The sequence below is a fragment of the Amblyomma mixtum genome, chromosome 2 (genome assembly GCF_055824585.1).
Source record: "Amblyomma mixtum isolate Tamu chromosome 2, ASM5582458v1, whole genome shotgun sequence".
In the NCBI taxonomy this organism is placed as follows: domain Eukaryota; kingdom Metazoa; phylum Arthropoda; class Arachnida; order Ixodida; family Ixodidae; genus Amblyomma; species Amblyomma mixtum.
Window position 1 is genome coordinate 216,468,761 of NC_143013.1, and position 17,099 is coordinate 216,485,859.

Consider the following 17,099-nt stretch of genomic DNA (forward strand, 5'->3'; position numbering starts at 1 on the left):
AATGGAACTGCAGGGGTTTCAGAGCCTGCAAAAAACGGTCACATCTCCAGCTCTACATGCAGTCCCTTGGTGACATGCCGGCGCTTCTTGCTTTGCAAGAGCCCGGCAATGATGCTAAATTCTCTGGGTATAGCTCGTTTCAGGGGGGCCCCTCGACCTGCATCCTGGTGCATAAAGCATACACCGCGATTCAGGTCGATCTTGATCTGGAGACTGAGCAGGAATACACCATGGTGAGGGTTCTGCCTCTCAGGCGCCGCGACCCGTCAATACATGTGCTTAATGTCTATTGCCCCCCGCATAAGCCGCGTGTTACTTTCAGCGAAATTTTCTATCGTGCTCTCAAATCGGCTGACAATGAACCCCTGCTGATCATTGGGGATTTCAACGCACCCAGTCTACACTGGGGCTATCACTTCGAGAAATACAGGGGACGCAAGCTGGCGGAGCTCATCTCCACCCTTCGTCTTACATTGCTCACGGATCCGTCTTGCCCCACACGTGTGGGCAACTCGGTCACCCGTGACACGCGTCCTGACTTATCTCTGGTTAGGAACACTACAAACGCCACATGGGAGAACCTGGGGGAAACTCTGGGCAGCGATCACTGCCTTCTCCGCATCACGCTTTTGGCGAAGGCAGCCCGTAAAAAATGGGGCCAGGCGAAAATAACTAATTGGCACCAATTTTGAACCCAGGACGTCCCTCCGGTACTATTCTCCGACGGCTATGTGGAGTGGGCAACACAGGTCACCAACATAGAGAAACAACACACGCAAACACTTCACACCACCGACGAGATCCCCGCAGTGGACAATCACCTCCTGCATCTGTGGGAGGCGCGCCGGAGCTTAACAAAACGATGGAAGAAACACAAGACGAATCGCAAGCTTTGAGCTCGCATTGCACAACTTACGGAGCAGGCTGCGGCATATGCCGCCCAGCTCACAGACACCAATTGGATAGAACGCTGCAACTCGGCAGCGCGTCACATGAGCTCGAAGGGAACTTGGCGTCTCTTGTGCAGCCTCATCGACCCTTCTCAAACGAAAGGGGAGACGCAAAAACAGCTCCGGCGGGCTCTGCACGGGTACCAAGGTACGACGGCGCAACTTGCAGACACTTTGTGCGACAGGTATCTATGCCGCACAAATGACCCGGTTTGGCCCGAGTACACGTACTCCGGCAAGCCAAATCAGGATTTAGACACCCCTTTTGAGTTGCATGACCTTAGGGCGGCCCTGGCTAAAATGCGCCGAGGTGGGGCACCGGGTCGGGATCGCATAACAGTGAAACTGTTGGCGAACCTTTCCGACTCTGCATACCTCCATTTGCTACAATACATAAATCAGATCTGGGATGGGTGTCCGCTCCCACTCGAATGGAAAACATCGCTTGTAACGTTCATCCCCAAAGCAGGTAAAGCCGTGACTACGGACAACTTGTGACCCATCTCATTAACGTCGTGTGTGGGAACGCTCATGGAGACGATGGTTCGGGATCGCCTCTCTCCATACATGGAGGGTAATGGCCTCTTTGCAGACACTATGTTCGGGTTCCGCCCGCACATGTCTGCACAGGATGTCCTACTCCAACTACACAGGGACATAATACGACCACAGCCATGCAACAAAACGACAAGGCCATTCTCGCCCTCGATCTTAAGGGGCCGTTTGACAATGTTAAACATGGCACCATACTGTCTAACTTGAACACCACTAACTGCGGGGCGAAGGTCTTCGCCTATGTCAGAGACTTCCTCTCTGCGTGTCAGGCACTCCTCCGGATCGGGGACGAGGAATACGGCCCGTACTCTATGGGTACACGAGGTACACCACAGGGGGCGATGTTATCACCGCTCTTTTTCAACATCGCCATGATGCACCTGCCCGGCCTACTGGCTCAGGTGGATGGCATAAAACACGCACTCTACGCAGACGACATTACAATCTGGACCACCGAGGGGAGCCTTGGGGAGATGGAGGACCGCCTTCAGCAGGCCGCCTCCATAGTCGAAGCATATGCTGCCGACTGTGGTCTCCAATGTGCTCCCGCCAAATCAGAGCTTCTACACGTCAGGACAAACCACAAGGACAACGCGTCTCTACACATATCTCTGTCGGGCGGTCCCATCAGAGAAGTGGTGGAGCTCCGGATCCTGGGTCTGTTCATCAATAACAAACTTAGGCCGGACTCTACTATAGCGAAACTCAAGAGCATAGGTGAACAGGTATGGCGCATGATCCGCCGTGTTTCCAACAAGCGGGGTGGCCTGCGGGCAGGGACGCGCTACGGCTCGCCTATGCCTTCGTGACCAGCCGGATCCTCTACGCCGTGCCGTACCTACGCACCACCAAACAAGACGAGCGCATTGACGCCATCATCAGGAAGGCAACAAAGCGAGCACTGGACCTCCCGGTGGCTACCTCCAACGCCAAACTGAAGGCGTTGGGAGTGGTAAACTCCTATCAGGAGTTGCGGGAGGCCCACCTCGTGAACCAATATACGCGGCTATCGCAGACGGTGCCTGGGCGCCACCTGCTAAACCGCTTACACATCCAACACACATGCATACCAGAGGGGACGGAGAACATCCTGGTGCTGTGGCGCCACATGCTCTTGGTCGCTCCGCTCCCGCGTAACATGGACATGGCTTCACATGAAGGCAGACGACAAGCGCGGGTTCGCACGCTTGAGAGGCAATATGTGTATAAAGAAGGCGTCTATTACGTGGACATCATAGGGCCGTCGCCCGCGGGATTCTTCACGGCTGCCGTAGTCCACCGCGGAATGAATGTCGATGGGCTATCTTTTCGGGCCCCAAATTCAACACGAGCGGAGAAGGTCGCAATAGCTCTCGCTGCCGCCGATCCAAAATCGAAAACGGTTATCACAGACTCTCGCCGGGCCTGTGAACATTATCTTGCAGGCGAAATATCACCTCTTGCCTCGCAAATTCTAAGACGCGCTCTCGCCGATCCAACTCGCACAAAAGTGATCTGGGCTCCTGGCCACGAGGGTCTACGAGGCAATGAGGCCGCTGATGCGGCCGCCCGAGCCCTCACACACCGGGCTCCTCATCCTAGCTCTCATGGCTCAGAAGCTCATAAACCGCTTCTGCGGTTCCGCGAAATCCTAATTTATTATTGCGACAGCCACCGTCTCTACCCGGCGCCTGCCAAGGGGCTGAGTAAGGCGGAGGAGCGAACTCTGCGGCGCCTGCAGACAGGAACCCTTCTCTGTCCTGCAATAGCAAAACACTTCGATCCGAACACAGATGGGCGCTGCCCGCACTGTGGAGAGATCTGCGATATCTTTCACATGGTGTGGGCATGTACTCAGAATCCTCACCTTCCCCCCTCCCCCACCCCCACCCGAGAGGCATGGGAGACTGCCCTCCTCAGCTGCTCCACACTGCAGTCCCAAAGGGCTCTGGTCAAGCGGGCGCGAGACGGGGCCTCGTCATGCGGTGTCCCGGACTAAGGATACCAACCATGCAGCAGGGTTTTTTTTTACCCTGAAGCTCTCTTTGATTAAAGTTTTTCACCACCACCACCACCGCGAAGGCTCGAGGTTTGAGCATGAATCAAGACGCATCGAGTGAAGACATGGGTTTCATAAATAAAATGAAAGGAATGAAAAAGTAAAAATAAGAAAGAAATAAATGAAACCAATCAAAGGAAGTAAAGGAAGATTAAAAAAAATTAATGACAATAAGAAAAGAAAAAATATAAAATATGAAAAATTAAAACACATAAGGAAAGAAACGAAAATACAAATTAAATGAAATAAGAAAATATGAAAAATAAGAATAAAAACATTGAAAATAAGAAAAAATTAAAAAGAAAAAAATGAGAAAAAGAAAACAGTGCGCCAGGAAATTCTTTCGCCTTGCAGCTCATTAGAGAGCCAAAGTGGTCCATGAATTTTAACCGCCCCGATTATCGTCTCCTCCTCCGCCTCCGCACGGGCAGTGTGTGGACGGCCGAACGCCTCCACCGTTATAGTGGTTACCGTTATCGTGGTATATCCAGGCTTAACCAAAGCTGAGCCACTGCCTAATTTTTTAGAACAATGCGGAAAGCACTCCAGTCGGTGCAGCGTATTTTGGCATATGGAAGACAGTGAAACCAGAATAGCTGTACATACCTTGGAATGTGGTCACTCCCATACGTTTCAGTATCAGCACAGCACATTGCAGACGATGAGAGGCGCCTGGACACAAATGCCAGGTCCCGGCAGCTGCTGTAGGTAGTACCTCACGCAAAAAAGTCGGCCTGCCATCATTGAGCAAAACACGACCTGCATTGTGTATGAACTAGGCGATAGCCTATCCTCGAACGTTCATAACGGCGCTTCCCTAGCCATGATGATACGTATTGGAATATATTACTATTATGTGGAGTTCTGGAACCATGTTGAGTAGCGATTTTAGTCGTATGGCGTCAAATCGACCCCTAGGTCTGATGTAGCCACCTATAAAGAGATTGGACGCCACCGTCGTTTGCTGGAGGTTCGCAACGGAGAAAACGACGACGCTCTTCGCCGCGCCGCATCGTCGTGCTATTTTCTGCACACACGGAATTCACTATGAGTGGTTGAGACGGGGATGCTAGCAAAATCCAAAACAAGCGCGCTTGAGCAACTTTTTCATTAGTTGACGCACCGAAACAGTCTCCAGCATTGGAAACAATGCATGTCCTCGAGTACACCGAATATCGTTCCTTTATATTTGTGTTCACTATACAGCGGAAGGGCTACACGGTAGAAGGAACCTTTCGCTGCTCTTGCAATACTTACATAATTTATTTTAATGTTAAAACGAACTGGTCGCGGACGATAAGAAAGAAACATGCTGCTTTTTCGTGCGCTCCGTGCTCTGGATACACACCTTGTTTCCGTGCACGTCTCTTACGCCGTGCTGGCGGCACAAAGGCACACAGCAGGATTCCGGCATCGTGACTGTAGCTTGAGCAGTGAGGCAATGTCAAGGAATATGGCTATGATACAGAAACAAGAAAATTGCGCTTGTTGTGGCTTCGCCGGGCGCCGCACTTTTGAATCCGGCCAGAGCTCAGTCCGCCACATACCAGGTGGCGCTGAATTTTCTAAACGATCAAATGAAGTCGTAATTTTACAAATTGACCCTTCTGCTAGCGATAGCTCAACAAGAGTGAAAGACCGTGAAAGCAGATTTGGGTCAAAATTTCTATATATTAGGACTCAACAAAAATTGCGTCACTGTTGAACCCGGGAAGGCCAGATCTTTCTATAAGGAATTTTTTGTTACAGACATTTTCTGCTCAAAGAACTATGAGAAATAGCCTAAGTTTCTTTCACTGTGTAATAATTCCTGAAACCAGGGTGTAAGTGGTTTACTGCCCCTAGCCTATCGATTTCACATGATCATAGGTGATACCGTCTCAAACTTCGAGTTCCACGACTTACCTGAGCATCTATCATAATGGCTATAGTTTCAACGCGGCAGTTTTTCATGGCACCATACAACTGCCTACATGGTTCCCCCTAGAAAAGCTTCTTCATACGGACTCGTGCCGGCTCTGGTTTCAAAATGCAGGACTTCAGTTAATCATAAAACTCAAATGTTGCTCTTGAACGCTAGCTTACGTAAAAGTAGTAATAGTAGTAAAGAAAAGTAGTTGACGTAAAAGAGCCATTAAAAGGAGTTCCTTGCAAGGCTACTTCTGGATTAAATAGTCGCGGAACTTCAACTGTTACGGTCAGCTATCTGAAAGATATTCCTAGCAATCGTGAGAAATTGTGATACAGAATGCTTGCAAAATTACCTCATCCTTCAAGTTCTATCAGCCTTAATAGTAATACTTGTTTTCTAAATTGGATGTAAAACCATCATATCAATATTAGCTTTCTGTTTCATCTCATTTCATAAAAAATCGAGGTTCTTTACGGTCAACTGAAGTGGGATCTCGAGGTATGATCACTCTGAGCGCTAAAAATATTTAGGTTGCGTTATTCTACACTGAAACCAAAAAATTACGCAAGATCAATTCGACTGATAAAAGGAAGTGCGATACCATTCTTCTTACACTATGCAAACTAATCCAGTTATCAATCTCTGCCAATTCCGAGTCCATTGTCTTTCACCACCCAGTCTATGTTATTTCTGATCCTATTCCACTTGCGAGTACGCAACTAGGCAAAATGTGCGACATTGATAGATCGCAGTGAATGCTCATACTATCACCGGTGCCGTGGCGCATCGCTTAACCGCTGGACCACTGCATCACCAAATGGCTGCTTGAAAAAAGCGCCTTGAATGGGCGTTGTAACACGCAGGTTGCTCTTCCCTAGCAATGCGAGAAGCAATAGCTCCCAGGAGCCTTATTTTTGCGGAGATAGTTCTTTGGGAGGCTGTATATTTTGAACGTAAGCCATATGTTTTCTGATTCCCTTCTCTGTTATTTTCATTTTTTCTAAGCAATTCTTCGTGCGACATCTCGCTCCTGTCCCAACAACTGCACAGTGGCGAGGGCGACGCTTCGGCGGTGGAGATAGCGACATCACTTTGAACACCATTTGCCTCGGCCCACCTGTACAGGCTTCACACAGAACCCGAAATCGCCGCAGGCGCCCCTGCCGGACGGGTAAGCCGTCATGACCATGCTCATTCAGTTGCATATAACCATTACAATGCGCGAGCTGTATGCATTTGTGACATGCGTACAAATGATAAAGTTACACTCAAAAGGGAATACAAATTGACTTACATCACTTTAAAACCGCTCCAGCTACTTTTTTTCTTGAAGAAAAGCTTTATATATTAACAATGGCTTCGTAAAAAGGCTTGAAATGCTGAAATGGGATACGTTACGTATCAGTACCTTAGTTTATTGGACGTATAAGAAAGCTTGCATGGAAATTGAAAATCGCTTCAAGAAGTACTATTAGGCATTACGCTAACAGGAAAACCTCAAAAGCTCGACAATTTCTCAAAGTTGATTTTTTCATCACCACGGGCTTCGTCTAATGCCACACCCAATGGTTGTAAAAACAAACAGAATATCCAAAGACTTATTATTCAAAGGTAAAAGCTCCCTGAATGGCTTGTCTAATAGTTATGTTGTATTCATCGCGCAAAAGTATGTCACTGTGGCAACAGGAGCCACATATGTTTTGAGATTGCGATGCGGGCCCCTCAGAGGCCGCGTGCGCTGACACCGGCAGCCTGAGTGTGCAACCGAGCGCCCGTGCGCCACCATCTCCTTTCCGTCTCCGCGAGCCGCAGTGGTGGAGCTAGTACGAAAGTGCACCGTCGTCAGCTTGCCGGCACTTGAAGGAATTGTGTCCATACGCCTTCCGTAGTTCTAGAAAGGGTTAAAAAGGAGTCGTAGAAATATCGAAGCACACGTTTATTAATGAGTGCTTACCACATACAAAGCAACTCATATTTGTAAATTTTTCTCCAGGTGGCAGCACTTAAATACCAAAAAATATATAGTACAGTCTCTTCTACTGCAGGCACGTAAATCAAACCATGGCTCAATAATAGATTGCAGTCTAACTGAACTCAAGAATGAAGAGGCAAGTGCGTCATAAAGAGGCTCTCCAGCCAATGACGTCGAATGACTGTCATGACGTCATGGTTCATCGGTCGTTAATCTCCTGTCAAGCAACCATGAACGTCACACTAAAGTGATATACGCTTGCTTGGCATTTCTTGGCTAGCGTGACAGGAGTTAGCGTGGCATTTTCTGTCCTTTCAACATGGATGGATCCATTGTTTCCGAGGACTTCCCGAATGTGAGCTCGTTTGAGAACAAAGCCCTAGGAAAATGTTATTGCTAACAGCATGCTCAAAACACATGCGAATGTTCTTATCCAGATGAAAAACAAGTTGATCAGCTCTTCGCAATGCATGGATGAGCAATACTCAGCTGCTCGGGCACCCAAGGCGCCACCGAGGTGCTGTGATGTCTTTATCTTGGCTCCCATTCACCTTTGCGAGGGCTTTCTGATGCCCGAACGCATGCTCTCATCGTTGCACTGACTCTCTGTTTTGGCCATTGGGTGACTTTTATGTCTTTTGCAGACGAATTACACATTACAAAAACGTGGCAACGTAACAACAACGTACAGCCACATCATCCAGTCGGAGATTCAGATACGTAATACGGCATTTATGCACTGCCTCTGGTCCATAGCGCCGAAGCACTGTAGCTCAAGCCAAAGTATGCAGACAAATAACTAACTTGTTTGCTTAGCCGCAAGCAAATGTTTGCACGTATGCTATTCCCACTATTCATCTCGAATTGCTTTTATTGCAAAGGCGCTCACAAAACGGGCACGCTCAGAAACAGTGCTCATGAAAGAGCGCAATGCACATCCTTTGTACCCAGAGTCGGACCATTTTGAGGTGCCCATCGCTGCCATTACTGCTTTTACCTTGATGGCTCTGAACAGACATATATAAGAAGCATTTAGCGTTGTGGTTCATGCTTCTAACCCTACTCGGACGTAGCACTTCACAACCCTAAGAATTCTGTGTGCTCTCTCAAATTAACAGCTTCCAACTTTCATCACACAGATCGAGCCAGATCAAAAGCGGATATAAGAAAGACACAGCAAAGGAATAGCGCTTTGCTGTAAACTGGCATCTAACCATAAGCCTGAGACTACATCTCTTCAGCAGTTAAACCTTACACAGGATGAGCACCTATTGGAGAGGCAAAAGCTTTTGTAACAAAGGAGGCAATACTTTCCTCCGAGTTTAACAGCTCAAATAGTGCACAATGCCATAAACCTGCGCTGCTGCGGGACAACACTTCGGCACACAAAAAGTGCAAGCGCCGCAAAAACAAAACGAAGGAAACAAAGGCATGGATACCTAAGCAGCTTTGACAATACATTGCGTGCACACTTACACAGCGGCAAAAGTTAGTGACATGGATGAAACAAATGCAAGTCAATAACAGGCTATTTCGACACGTCCATCGGGTTCATGTTCAGTCTTACCGGATACATAATGCCTTAACTCTAAGATATCACTGTTCCGTCACTTCAACATACTTCTTCATATGTGCTTGAGCTTTTCATGCCAACCTGTGCACTTGATACGGAAGCTGGAAGCTGGCTAGGTTACAAATCAAGCGCATCGCTTTCCGAGCTTGGCAGCCAGGAGTGGAGTGCATATGGTTCGTTTGGCTTACCGTTTAGTGGGGCCCTCTTAGGTCAAAAACGCGCTTCAGAAGTATCCCGCCAAGTCAACGCTCCATTCGCGCGGTCGTCTTTTTTCCTCAGAGCCTCTGCTGGCTTGATGCACAGTAAAGCCGCTCTGCCATGTTAGATGTAGCTCTCCAGTGGGGACTGGGCCTCGTCTTGTGAGTTCTAGTCAGCTTGGCAAGTTCGCTGTAACCAGCTTTACCAGTCGTCAAGCACTTTCATTCGTTACAGTGTCTCCCTTCTCCCTGTCGCGACCAGTAAACCCTGATTCGCCTGGTTAGAGTCTTGCGCCGACACCACGAAGCATGAGTCCTTCGGCTCGAGGCACACCACGGCTAAAGGAGGTGTTGCTGCCTGAACCATTACCTTTAAACTGAAGACTAGAAGCCGTGCTGTTTCCCTTTAGGGTAGAAATGAATGGTTGCTTTAGGCAACCGCGCCTGGCAAATAGCCCATATCTTCACGAGTAAATTTCATTTTGTCTGGCAACAGCGTAACAGTGACATTACTTAAAAATGATTTGTCTCTTGGATTTCCTCGCCTAGCAAGAAACGATAATGGTTCGTTGACACCAGTGCTGTAGGTCGTGGTGTTGCCACTTAACCATGCAAGTTGCACCTCAAGCTTATGTGACGTGCTCTTTCCATGTCAGTGTGCAACGAGAGACTGCACTAGAGACCTATACCTATCAAGCAGCCCATGTCGTCATGCTAGTTCACATTTCTAGCTATAGTTACGTCTTAAAATAAAACTCTCTGCTCCCTTGTACCATCACATGGACATTTTTTTAATCCATCACTCTAAAAAAATACCGGTATTGCAATTCTTGATGATTCTCCTTCACCTTTGACCTTGAGCCAAAGCGAAAGAATGTGCGTTATGTGGTATAAAAACACAGGCAGTATGAATTTGATGCTGTAGACACTGTAACTTATCATCATCATTCAACATTACGTTAGCAGCCAGCTTCCTGCGTGCATCATACACTTAGTTTATCTTAAGCGGAAAAAGTGCGTTGCTTTTGCGCTGCAAGGTTTTAAATAAACGACTTTTTTATTCGTTCCAAAAAAACTGAGCTGCTGTAGTTTTTTACTTGGTTTTGAACTTCCCATTTTCAATAACCGCTCGACTGCGTTAATGTCAAGAATTCGTAAAAGTAGTCAAATATTTAGATGGGCAGGACAGTTATTATAGCTCAGATCTGGCACAGCTTACAGCTTGTTTCTGAAAAAGATTTGTGTTCATTCCAGATTCACTCTATTCAAAACTTTTTCAGTGTTTGGTGAAGCGGTGGTAAGTTTTATTAAAAAGTAAATTTAATACAATGGTTGCTGATAATTATGGGATATACGTGCAGCTTTACTCAGTTTTGTTCATGGCGCGATACACTGATTCCGAACTTTTGGATTTCAACTTTCCTTCACTTTTTGTGTTCGAGAGGCCCCCGCCCCTCTGCAGTCGGTTGATTTGGGACCTCTTTCTGCATTGTTTTTACTGTATGCATGATGTGTGGGACAGTGTCTTCAAAGGGGTAATGTGGCTGTGTCCATGTGATGCACAGTACGTGCGCGGTAGAATGTGCTGTTTTGTACCATGAAAGAAGCCATGGCGCTGGGAGGGCAGACTTTAAGCTGGGCACTTGACAATCTTGCCAAGCTTGGTGAGATAACAAGGTCTGCGGCCTGGCTGCCCTCATCACGCTACCGTGGCAGCTGGTGTTCACCCGCAGCCCACCAACTAGGTCAGCTCATCGACGGCTGCTGCCAGCTCCCACTCTCTGACCATCCTCAGCACCTTTGATCGCAACCAGCGTGTCCTACTGGGATGGGCCGGCAGAAACGAATGAAGTGTGTCTAGGCTCTGGCTATCAGAGTGACAAGACGACACATACTACAGGTTAAGGTCGATAGAGAACACCTCGCCTGTAACACTAATGTATCGTGGGTGTGATGCAAATCTAATTAAAAATAAAAGGGGCATGGTCCAAAGGAAATGAAATATATCAATTTGATACAGTTGAAAAGGGGAAGAGGTACAGCATATTTTGGTAAAGCTTCTGTTGGGCGAGTTTGTAGTTCATCTTGATGTACAGGATTTTTAGCGCCAAGTCACGGACAAGAGAGGCGACACCCACAGGCGCAAACCATCAACTGGCTTTATTGGCGGAAGGCCACACCTTATATAACTGCTAGGGTCGGGAGAGAAAGGCTGATAATGTAAAATTCACAAAAAAATCACGGGTTGTAAAAGAGCCAGCAAAGCAGAACACACGCGCGGATAGGCATGTGCATCCCATGGAAAGACACATTTGTTTATCTTCCCAGCGAATCAAAAAGTAGCAGAATTAAAAAAGTCAACTTCAGCCGCGAACAGAGACCAAGACGGCCAATTGACACTTAGCGCCTGTGTTCGTGCTGTGCCTGTCTTGTCCTTGTCTTTGTTTGCGCTAAAATGCCCTTTGCATCAACGTTCAGGATATGAAAGCAGGAAATAGCGGTAAAGTTAGGCTTCACTCCCTATAGGTGTCCAAGAAATTCTTGTTTTAACGCGATAACGTTAAAGGTCCCGCGTCGTAGAAAAGCCGGTGTTGCCATCGGCGGCGTTAGCCGTGAGCGAAAAATCCCAGAAGCACTAATAGAAAAGTCTTTTGGGTCGTAGTTCGGATTAGTCTACAAGGTTTTAACTGATCTAGTGTATTGACTACCATTACATCCTGTCGTATATAAACCTTGCCATGCAGGTTTTCGTCGGTACGGAAATGCGGCTAACGCGTTCGCCGTGTGGCTGTGCAAGCTTCTAAGCATACATATGAGGCGGAGGGGGGGGTTAAGGGCGATCAGCCGTATAAACCTGACACACTGCTGCTTCAACCAGTTGCACGTACACACTTGCGGCCCAGCGCCATGATGTAAAGCACGCGTGAGTGTCCCGGCCATGTTTTAATTTCTATTTCCGCTGCTTATCTGCATCCTTGCGACCAAAGGCTAGCACTGCTTCACAACCCGAACATCTCTTACTCTGGGGTTAAGGTTAAAAGAACACATTACATTATACGATCACCACGTGACAACGCGAAATTCAGCGACAGCTGTTAATGCGATATGTTTGATTGGGGCATATGAGCACGACCTTTTATCTGTGAGGTTCTATGGCGCTCTTTTCAGTATACAAAACATACACAAACGTATACAACAGTATACAAACGCATCAGCCTACAGCTAGTTCCGTCGAAAAGCTGCCGGCGTCGTAGTTGTAGTTGCCGGCACCGCGTTTCGGAAAATATTTCATCATGCCAATCGTTTGCTACAGATTGTTTTGGATGGTGTAATACCATTAGCGGTTTGAAAAGTATAAACTTGCAAGTTAGAGATCTTGCGGCAGGAATTCGACACGGCGACCTATAATCGGGGCTGCGGGTGCTCACCGAAATGTGTGAGACAGTCGCTGCAAATTCCTTAAAACCAATTTTCGTTTCCTTCATTACGGCACCTTTTTCGCTCTCTCTCTCTTTTTTCACTCCCACCTACCTCTCTTTTCTTACGATGAGGTTCAGGTGTCCACCAAGATGTGAGACAATTACTGGGCTGCTTACTCTCTCTCCTCAAAAATGTGTTGCGTTCAAAGTTGGTTCCAACGGGCAAGGCGTCGCACCAAACGAGCGATGGCGTTCCGTGGACTCCCTGGCAGCGCTGCAACACGCTGTCGCGTTCGACTCCTAAAGCCGAAGCTTAAGCGTCTTGCAATTTTTCTTCGTTTCTCCTCCTTGTTCCTCCTCATCGATTCTCGAAGTCATCGTCATTGTGGATGTGTACAAGGTTTCAGTGCAGAGATAAATTTACTAAATGTAAGGCAGGTCCTGGTTCTGGTTAACTGTCAATGTTTGCTGCGTGCACTAGAAAATCTAGTGCGCGCGGAAGGTTCTTTGTTGGTTTTCTTGATTTGTAGGTTCTTGCGGCTTCTTCTGTGCCGGCATGTGGTATTTCCTTAAATTATCTTGAAATGTGTTATGTTAATTACGCATGTGGCGTCTGGCAGACGTCTGCCGATTGTGCTGTGTTGACTGATAATGTTGTTTTGCTTTGTCGCCCCTGTGGTATCATGCTAGCCCCCTCCCTGACCTGAAAGTGACCTGGGCGGCAACGCAGGCATGCTGTTAGTCGTATGATTTATCCACTTTAAATCACCATGTCCTACAATATAGCTGTTTTATTAGATCTGGTCTTGTATTTTCTATTATTCCAAGAATTTTTTCGAATGTTTTGTTTCATGTAGGCGTTACCTTACGGCCGATTTCAGTTGAGAACAAGTCTGGTGGTGAACATGGTACGAGCTTTCGGAATAAAAGATAAAACCTGGATGGATGGCAGGACACCTGCTGCCCGCAGGCCGCGTATTTGACACCCCTGGCCTACGCCTTGCGGAAAATGACCGGCGGTCGATCTGACTTGTTTTCACGGCAGTAGAAAATCAATAGTGTGCATCAACAATTTGATTTTATGGCCTTAATTCTGGACGTACAGCACCAACTAGCACATGCTGGCCGCGTAAAAGAGCAGAAACGCTTTTCTACATACGATGGGCTTGCATGTATCCTGAAGTGTTGTGAGTGCCAATCAAACAAGACAAGCCACATTTCCCGAGGTATCTTCGCGGCTTCAGTGAACTGGTTTCATTCGCACGTTCCTTTGAGAATACAAAACACATCGTGGCCTTGCGTTTTCCGTATTCTCTGTTATCAGTAATGTAAATGTTAATTTCTTCGATTTGTCCTCTGTGGCAACAAAGAATTCATGAGCAGACATGGATCACCTCACACGATTTTTACCGGCACATTATGTGTCCCTGGGCTGCACCCGCGCGTTACGTGCTGTGTGCCATCCAGGTGTTAGGAACGGGATGCAACTAGAACGTGCCGCTGCTGCACCACGGGTTAAGAGGCTCCATGCGCACGTGAAGCGTTGCCCCAATAAGAAAAGGATGTTAGTTGACATTTCGCGGAGCACGATAGTGTGCACAATTAAATTATTGATAAAGTGAATTTTTTAAATCCACGCAAATGTCAAGTATAATAAGTAAATCTTATCAAATGTCCAGTGCTTGTGGCTGTTCATTGCCAGCCTTTGGGTTTCTAGCTAGGGGCTGGCTTCAGAGATGTTGAGCGTATACCAACTTTTTAAGGCGAACGCCTTTAATTCCTCATCGTTGTCGACAGAACGTTGTCAGCAGAGGTGTCACGTTTTTCTAGTCACACCAGAAAAAATATCTTAGTGCACGATGGGATTCGAACCACCATCCTTCAGTTCTGCTGCCTAGCGTGCTAATGGCTACGCTACTTCCTGCCAACACATATGTAGTTCTCCTTGTCTAGGACGCTGGAGAGTGTTTGCAAAAAGAAGTCGAATCAGACGCATGCCTCCCAAACGCCCTACTGTGTCTCCAGCATTTAAGATTCACAAACAATTGTGTACTTAATTAACATCTTAATCACACATCAGTGACACAAGCAGCAACACCGCGCTGAACGCTTTCGCCTCACCACACTTAGGTCAACGAAGTGCCCCCCTGAATTTTTTTTTTGATAAGCTAACGATAAACTCGAACTTAAGACTGTTCGAAGGGCAGGCTTCGAGCTAGAAAGGGGGCCTGAGCTGTAGCATTTTCGAGGGAGGACTCGAAGGCTTCCAATATTTACGGTTCCGTGGGGAGAGCAGAAGCTCTAGAGGTATGTCGGATCTGCTGTATGGTCTTCTCAAATAGAATATGAAGTAGAAACGGCCAATGAAAACAAGACTGCATATGGATATGCTGAAATAATTGACGGCTGCGGACGACTAAAATGAGCAATATGAAAAGACATGTCCCACGTTTAAATTTTTTTCAGAATGCGCTTTGTTTATACTCATCCTGGCCGTCTAAAAATAAACATTCACATTTTTCTTCCACTGGATGGGTTCTTGAACTTTCCAAGGCGCTATGCCCTTTCAGAGCAGGCGCCTAAATTCTTTCGTAGCGCGCTCACTTGTTTGACGTCTGTCGTGACCTTTAAAGACTAACGGCCATTCTCTTTTCCTTAGAGACTTGAACCTATTGCTCATATTTGGAACAAAAGGCCTCATCTAAATAGCGCAGAGTGCAGCCTGTTAGAAGCGAAAAGGAGCAGTGCAATTAAATTTTTGGTTTTTCAATATCGACTATGGCTATATTGTTAGTATTGCATTTTTTGGCCTACGGGTTTGTGGCGGTTTAGCGTCCCAAAGTGCCTCAGGCTATGAGAGACACTGTAGTGAAAGGCTCCAGAAATTTCGGCCACCTGGTGTTCATTAAAGTGCACTGACATCGGCAGTACATGGGCCTCCAGAATTTCGCCTGCATGGAAATTCGACCGCCGTGGACGGGATCGAACCCGCGCCTTTCGGGTAAGCAGCCGAATACTACAACTACATAGCCACTGTGGCAGCTATTCTTAGTATTGCGTCGTACAGTTCAGCACTGAGGTAAAAAGACCACCTACATGAAGCACTGAGACGGCGAAATTCAGTGGCATTCAGAGGCGAAATTCAGAGGCGGTGAAATTCAGTGGCAGTGGAAAAATTTAAAGAGCGCCCAGCTATACGAAAGACACTGCTACCAACACGGGACATGTCTTTCTCATATTCAACGAAGTCAGTCGGGAACACTCTAAGTTCCTTGACAGACAATCCAACGACGATTCTGTCTCCAATACTATGTCTACCATCGTGGAATTGATACGAGCAGCGATGTCGCCAGCTTTGTTAATGGTCATTTATTTCTGATTGTTGGAGTGAAGTAGGACGCTCTGGGGGGCTAATTGGGTCGTTTAAAGCGAACTAGTAAATCTACGCAAAGAGAACGGGACGAAAGGCACACAAACACAGACGAGGCGCAGGCTCGGGCTTGGCATGTTGACAAAGCAGTTAGGTTCAGATGGAAGAGTGCCACTTGTTCCTTGTTCTTGAGAAGTACAGAAGGTCCGAAAGGTGAAGAAATATACTGAATTAGAGCGTTCAGGTGGGCATGCTGGTTCATTAAACCTGGTAGAATCTGAGAACCTGAAAGAACAGATAAATCGGATACTCCTCTACTTCTCAAGAACAACGAACAAGCGGCACTCTTCTACGTCAACATGTTTGCCCTGTCAACATGCCAGTCCCGAGCCTGCGAATTGTCCGTTCTCATGAGGACCTTTCGTACCGTTTTCTTAATGCAGTTTTACTCGTTCGTTTCAAATAAACAACTGGCTCGCCAGAGTGTTCTACTTCATATATATTTTCTCCTCTGTGCTCTGCTCTACTTCTCAGCAACAAGAAACAAGGGGCACTGTTCTATGGAATCCTGACTCTTCTGTCAACATGTCAGTCCCGCGTCTGCGCCTTGTCTGTACTGACGTGTGCCTTGTCTGGACTTACGGATGCTAACCTGAGCATCCTACTCTACTACATTTCTTCCCCTTAGGCTCTTGTCTAGTTCTCAAGAACGAGGACCAAGCGGAACTCTTTCTATAATTCCACAAAACCGTGCTGGGAGTCACCATAGATATATGCAATGCATGACAGCGCAATGTGTTTCAGGCGAACTGTTTGGGTGTGGGTCTTCTTTGTTATCCCTGGAATGGCTGTACGTATATTCGGTTTCGGTACTGCCCAAAGTGGCACCTCCGCAATCTGGTGTGGCATGTAGTTCGAAGGCAGCGCATTGCTGAATCAGGCTGAATCAGGACGCACAGCGCAAATAGTGGTTAGGGGGTGATGAAGATGCCTGCTCAGATCTCGCAAATGCACACCAAGTTGCTCCTGCTGTGGGCAGGCACGGGCCTCGTAAAATGTGCCGCATGTAGAAGTTTTGCATGGAAAACCCAAGCATACTAACCTCCGCCGAGG

The 17,099-nt window shown here is 47.2% G+C and overlaps 1 pseudogene; it reads left to right on the top strand.

The window, feature by feature from the left end:
• Nucleotides 1–1,568: 1,568 nt before the first annotated feature.
• Nucleotides 1,569–3,483, top strand: LOC149362556 (uncharacterized; annotated as a pseudogene).
• The last annotated feature ends 13,616 nt before the right edge of the window (nucleotides 3,484–17,099 follow it).